At 38.9% G+C, this 7,429-nt stretch overlaps 1 long non-coding RNA gene across 3 annotated transcripts; it reads right to left on the bottom strand.

Annotated features, from left to right (window-relative positions):
- Positions 1-4,494: 4,494 nt before the first annotated feature.
- Positions 4,495-5,821, bottom strand: LOC141016750 (uncharacterized). 3 transcript variants are annotated; one of them, XR_012180613.1, is made up of 3 exons: positions 5,612-5,821; positions 5,384-5,535; positions 4,495-5,305 (listed from the first exon to the last, which is right to left on the bottom strand). It is a non-coding gene; the product is annotated as an uncharacterized lncRNA (long non-coding RNA). The 3 variants fall into 3 exon arrangements; XR_012180614.1 differs by having other exon boundaries at positions 4,495-5,152; positions 5,232-5,305; positions 5,384-5,821; XR_012180612.1 differs by having other exon boundaries at positions 5,384-5,821.
- Between the last annotated feature and the right edge of the window lie 1,608 nt (positions 5,822-7,429).

A 7,429-nucleotide genomic window follows, 5' to 3' on the forward strand; every position in this document is an offset into this window, starting at 1 on the left:
GGGGGCAGGTTGTGCCACAAAAACACTTTTTTTTCTAAAGCTATATTTCTCAAACAGTTTATTTAAGATCCAAAGTGACTGTTCCCAAGGATGCACAACATCCTAAACTATATGTACATATTTTAGTTGGAGGCATTACTGTAATCCCCTTGATTTAAAGGCACTTTAAGTAAAAATTGGCACTACTTACCCCACTCTCCCCTACAGGCCAACGCCAACTCATTCAAGGATTAGTTGTCTATAAACACACTCTGTGGCATCACAACTGGGCACTATGAAGTTGAGCTGCTAATAGAAGTCACTACTGAAGCTAACAACGCTAACGTGATTAATGCTAATGACGCTAATATAGTTAGCGCAATAGTCGCGGCGCTAATGCTAATGTTGCTAAGCTAGCGGGAAAGCCGCGTAGCTATTTTTTTTTTTTTTTTTTACACACACAAACCGAAATCACACACTAGCATCTCAGTCAACTCACCAAGAATTTTTCTTTGGCTAATGGCAGCAGAATTGTGACCACCACAGGTCTTTTGGATGAGTAATGGATCGGTTATCTGGCTTTTACTAGCACGTAGCTGATGCCTTCACTGTCCAGACACACGTCCGTCTCTTTAGCTGCCCAGGTAGAAAAAGGACGTGAGGACATAATGAAAATTTCTTACCATACATTGGGCAAGTTCAAGTGTTTGGCTTTATTGACGTTACCCACGTCTATTAAAGTCAAATCTCAAGCTATATTATCACATTCCCAGAGTCTCAAATATGTATATATATAGAGAGAGAAATAAATGGATATATATGTTGTTTTATAATTTCTGTTCATAGTGTCAACAATAACCAGAGGTTATATTGTTTATCCATCAGTAGACCCTATCTTCTCATATTGGTCACCCATTTGGCTATAATAGGATTTTAGTAACTGGTGGTTACACACATTACACAGTACATACTAGAAATACACAGTAGAAGTACACAGAAAACAGTAGAAATACACTGTAGAAATACACAGCACAGAGTAGAAATACACAGTACACAGTACAATACACTGTAGAAATACACATCACACAGGAGTAATACATTAGAAATACACATCGCACATTAGAAATACACAGCACAGTACACATACACTTGAAATATAGAGCACACAGTAGAAATACACATCACACAACAGAAATAAACAGTAGAAATACACATCACAGCAGAAATACACAGTAGAAATACACATCACAGCAGAAATACACAGTAGAAATACACAGCACACAGCAGACATACACAGTAGAAATACACAGCACACAGCAGACATACACAGTAGAAATACACAGCACACAATAGAAATACACATCGCACAGCAGAAATACACAGTAGAAATACACAGCACACAGCAGAAATACACAGTAGAAATACACAGCACACAGCAGAAATACACAGTAGAAATACACAGCACACAATAGAAATACACAGTTGAAATGAACAGTAGAAAACACAGCACACAGTTGAAATACACAGTAGAAATACAAAGCACACAGTAGAAATACACAGTAAAAATGAACAGCACAGTACAGTACACATACACTTGAAATATAGAGCACACAGTAGAAATACACATCACACAGCAGAAATACACAGTAGAAATACACAGCACACAGCAGAAATACACAGTAGAAATACACAGCACACAATAGAAATACACAGTTGAAATGAACAGTAGAAAACACAGCACACAGTTGAAATACACAGTAGAAATACAAAGCACACAGTAGAAATACACAGTAAAAATGAACAGCACACAGTGGAAAAACACATTAGAAATACACAGTAGATATACACAGTAGAAATGAACACAAAGTAGAAATACACAGTAAAAATACACACAACACATCGTAGAAATACACAGTAGAAACACACAGTACACCGTAGAAATACACAGTAGAAACACACAGCACACCGTAGAAATACACAGTAGAAACACACAGTAGAAATACACAGCACACAGTAGAAGTACACATTAGAAACACGCAGCACACCGTAGAAATACACAGTAGAAATACACAGCACACAGTAGAAATACACATCAGAAATAGACATTAGAAATACACAACACACAGTAGAAATACACAGTTGAAATGAACAGTAGAAACGCACAGCACACAGTTGAAATACACAGCACACAGTTGAAATACACAGCACACAGTCGAAATACACAGTAGAAATACACAGCACACAGCAGAAATATACATCAGAAATACACATTAGAAATACAGTCGAAATACACAACACACAGGAATACACAATTGAAATGAACAGGAGAAACACACAGCACACAGTAGAAATACAAAGCACACAGTAGAAATGCACAGTAGAAATAAACAGCACACAGTGGAAACACAGTAGAAATACACAGTAGAAATGCACAGCAAACAGTAGAAATACACAGTAAAAATACACATCACAGTAGAAATACACAGTAGAAACACACAGCAAACCCTAGAAATACACAGTAGAAACACACAACACATAGTAGAAATACACAGTAGAAATACAGAGCACACACTCGAAATACACTGCAGAAATACACATCACAGTAGAAATACACTGTAGAAATACACTGTAGAAATACACATCACAGTAGAAATACACAGCACACTATAGAAATACAGAGCACACAATAGAAATGCACAATGGAAATACACATCACAGTGGAAATACACTGTAGAAATACACATCACAGTGGAAATACACTGTAGAAATACACCTCACACAGTAGAAATACACTGTAGAAATACACAGAACACAGTAGAAATAAACATGACAGTTGAAATACTCAGTAGAAGCACAGTAAAAATACAGTGGAAAACAAACAACACAAAGTAGAAATACACAACACACAGTAGAAATACACAGCATAAATACACAGTAGAAACACACAGTAGACATACAAATCACACAGTAGAAATACACAGCCCACAGTAGAAATACACAACACACAGTAGAAATACACTGTAGAAAAACACAGCAGACAGTAGAAATACACAGCAGAAATACACAGCACACAGTAGAAATACACAGTAGAAATAAACAGCACACAGTGGAAACACAGTAAAAATACACAGCACACAGAAGAAATACATAGTAGAAATACACAGTAGGGGCGCCGTTTGGCTCAGTTGGTGGAGCGGACGTCCCATGTGCAGAGGCTTTGTCCTCGCTGCAGCGGCCCTGTGTCCTGTCAATTCTTGAGCTGTTTTATCAATAAAGCCATACAAATGCCAAAAAAAATACTTAACGAAAAGAAAAAGAAACACACAGTAGAAATAAACAACACAAAGTAGAAATACACAGTAGAAACGCACAGCAGTCGAAATACACAGTAGAAATAAACAGCACACAGCAGAAACACACATCAGAAACACAGTAGAAATACGCATTAGAAATACATAGCACACAGTTGAAATACACAGTAGAAATACACAACACAGTAGAAATACACAATAGAAATACACAGCACACAGCAGAAATACACAGCAGAAAAACACATCAGAAACACAGTAGAAATACACATTAGAAATACACAACACACAATTGAAATACACAGTAGAAATACACAACACAGTAGAAATACACAGTAGAAATAAACAGCACAGAGTAGAAATACACTGTAGAAATACACAGTACATAGTAGAAATACACTGTAGAAATACACAGCACAGAGTAGAAATACACATCGCACAGTAGAAATACAGAGCACATAGTAGAAATATACAGTAGAAGTACACAGCACACAGTAGAAAAACAGTAGGAATAGACATCACACAGTCAAAATACACAGTCAAAATACACAGTCAAAATACACAGTCAAAATACACAGCAGAAACACACATCAGAGACACACAGTTGAAATACACAGTAGAAATACACAGTAGAAATAAACAGCACACAGCAGAAATACACAGCAGAAACACACATCAGAGACACACAGTAGAAATACACAAAAGAAATACACAGCACACAGTTGAAATACACAGTAGAAATACACAGTTGAAATGAACAGTAGAAATGCACAGCACACAGTCAAAATACACAGTCGAAATAAACAGCACACAGTAGAAACACACAGTAGAAACACACAGTAGAAATACACAGTACACAGCAAAATCGTGAGTGTTAATTCAACTCACACAGTGTTAAATTTAACATTTTGAAATAAAGGAATAGCTGAATGTGGCTATCCTCTCTTGACTGTTGCCGGTTTGGGGAAACGAACCCACCATAGATGATCGTTCAGAATCATGAGGAGTCAGTAGTTCAGGTTTAATTAAAGTTCTTTATTGATGCTTGTGATTGAAAGCATATGTGATGAGGTGGAGTGATGAGTAGTGGTGAGTGGTTGCCAACAACGCCACCTGGGGAGTTTCGCCCCAGGAAATAGTTACTGTTCTTTTATAAAAATGAAAAAGGTCACGCAGGCTCGAATCACCACAGGGGAGAGTTCAGGTATCGAAAAAATAAATATTTATTGTCACAATATTGTTTCTATAAAACTTCAATAGTTGCCAAAATATTTCACATTCACTAAAAGACTGGGCCAAAGAAAGGGGAATGGACAGGGCTGGGCCAGCCACGGCGACCCTAAACCAAACCAAGGGGAAGGAGAAACAAACCAAGAAAATAATATCACCCGTGGCACTGCACACACACGCAATGGAAACGTGAAGAAGCCACCACCAGGGATTGGGCCGCCGCGCTGGACTACAGCACCTGTCCACAGGGAGAAAGGGAAAATTAGGATGGCCGCAGTCTAGCTGACCTCACATACACCAAAAACAATTAATTATTTATAATACAAAACCAAATTAAACATAATAAGGTCTTCTTAAAATATTCAAATACAAATTAGAGGAAAACAATTAAACAATTATCAAACCCGCCCCCCCACAAAAAAAGAAAAAAAAAAGGAAAACAAGAAAAAAAGAAATAAATTGTTAAATGTCTCCGAGGTCACTATCGTCGGCAACAACACTCATTTAATCAAAACCATGTAATCGAGCCAAACAAAACAGCAGCAAACATCGTGGTGGCCGATGACCGAAACACACCAGGACGCAGGATAGTGTGCAGAACTAGGAGAGTGGGGGCCGCTGGTTACAGCGCCCCGCTGTAAAGCAAGAGAGAGACAGTGTCACAACTAGCGCAGTGACGTAAAACTGCAACAGCAGACAATTAGAGCAGCCTACCTCTGAGCCCTACTGCACCCAACACGCGCCCACCAGAACCGCTCGCTCCCTCCGGCTCACCGCCGCTCCGAGCACTGCAACGGAGCGGGAGGATGAAGCCCCAGGGCCAATAAAAGTAAAACACCAAACAATAACTAACACGGCATGCTTACCTTAGTGATATGACGGGGAGACTCGGGCATGCACGCCAGCCCGCTCACCGAACGCGCCGCACAGCAGAGGCAGAGAGGGGGAACAGCGACCAAACACACCTGTCCCAATCACACACACAGCGCCGCTCCACCAGCTCGCCGTTGCTCCAACACTGCAACGGAGCGAAAGGATGAGGTCTCAGGCCCAATAACAGCAAACACAAACCAGCAAATACGCAGAATTCCTACCTTAATGATACGACAGGAAGACACAAACAAGCACGCTGGCCAGCTCACCGGACGCACCGCACAGCAGGAGCAGAGAGGGAAAATGTCGACCAACACAGCTGTTTTAATCACCTAACAGTGCCGTCCCCCCATTAACCTGCGCCAGGCTGCCACAGCGCCATGCAGTGATCAGGGGGGAGATGACTCACCCGGTCACACATAATAGGTGTGTGGTTTCTATAAAGGATATAAACAAATAATGATTACCAAATTCAGGCTGGAAACTTCGACAGAAACTTCATAATTGTAAAAATATATTTCTCACTATAAACAAAGTGCTCGTTAGAAAACCACCGTGAATGCATCATAAGTGACAGTCAAACATAAATCATCAAACCCGTAGAGCACCCAGTGAACCAACATCCCAACATATGTGATCAAACAAACCCAACACCAGCTCCCATAATGTGTACAATCCTATAGCAAATATCACATCAAGAACACCAATTCATGACGTTACTCACATAGATAAGTACGCACACCGTGCTGAGGGACAAAAGGACTGGCTGTGTGGGAAAGTGACTATGACTATATAGGGGATGACAGGTGTGCTAATTAGGTGCACTGCAGGTTTCACTGGCCCATCCCGAGGAATGTACCATTGCTGTGGGGGAGTGTGATTATCTTTTGTACACACTTTTTCCGAGTTTATATAATTCTCACGGATTCTGAGTCAAAATTACACTTTGAACAGTGTTAATATTTTAACTCTATTAGTTTTAAATATTTGACACCCTTGGTGTTGTTTTATGACATCACATAAGTGCTCTTTCAACTAGAAATTGTTATTCCCTTTCACTGTGAGTGTTAACTTTTAACATACAGTGTTATTTGATGGCACATTAAAGTGTATTTTTATCCCCTAAAATCGTATTATCTCCTTTCACTCGTGTGTTAATTAACATTCATTGTTTTGTTTTACGATACATTAAAAGTGTAATTGTGTGTTTACTAGCCTAACATACACCAAATCTGAACATTCTTCAGTCACCTGGAAGGCTACAGAAAGTTAACATACAAAACACACACTCTTTACTGTTACATCATTAGTTCAAATGTGTTGACCAGCAACAGTGATCAAGTAATAAAATCATTCAAACAAACATTTTATCTTTTTTTTTATTCAAAAAATTACTTACTTCCCAGCACCATATGAATTAGCACAATTAGTCTGCTTTAACAACATCTTTGTCATTACTTTCAAATACTTTGTAAGCACGAAAATGTTCACTGAAATGGTCAACCACAAGCGTGTTCACAAGGAAGCAGATAACAGTGTCAACAACATTATTTTTTCTATTCTGCAAAACACAGTTCAATCTCACTGCAAATTATTAATCCTGTCCTGTATTCTGTCCCACTGATTGTAACCCAGTTAGTTGCATGGATGTCTTGCGATACAGATTCAACATGCAAAGCTCGAGCCAACACATCACTATAGTCCTCATTGTCCACATTAATAGATTTCATAGGTCCATACTTAATACATTTTGAATGTGATGTCTCCCAATGACATGCAATAGACATTTGATGTTTTTTTGCAAGAGATTTTGTGATGTGTTTGAAGTTTTTAAGAGTGTTTTTGAAAATCCTGTGTTTTGCCTCAAATCTCATTCTCCACATATGTATTAGTGGTCCAATTTTCGGATACAAGATGGATAGTGTATCATAAAGTGATGTTTCGGGATCAGGTTTCTATCGGGATACAGCTCTTTGAACAACTCATGGTGTTCCATTACCAAATGCTTAAGAAGTACAGTCATGCCAAGTGTAACAGAT

The sequence above is a fragment of the Pagrus major genome, chromosome 2 (assembly GCF_040436345.1).
Source record: "Pagrus major chromosome 2, Pma_NU_1.0".
NCBI lineage: Eukaryota > Metazoa > Chordata > Actinopteri > Spariformes > Sparidae > Pagrus > Pagrus major.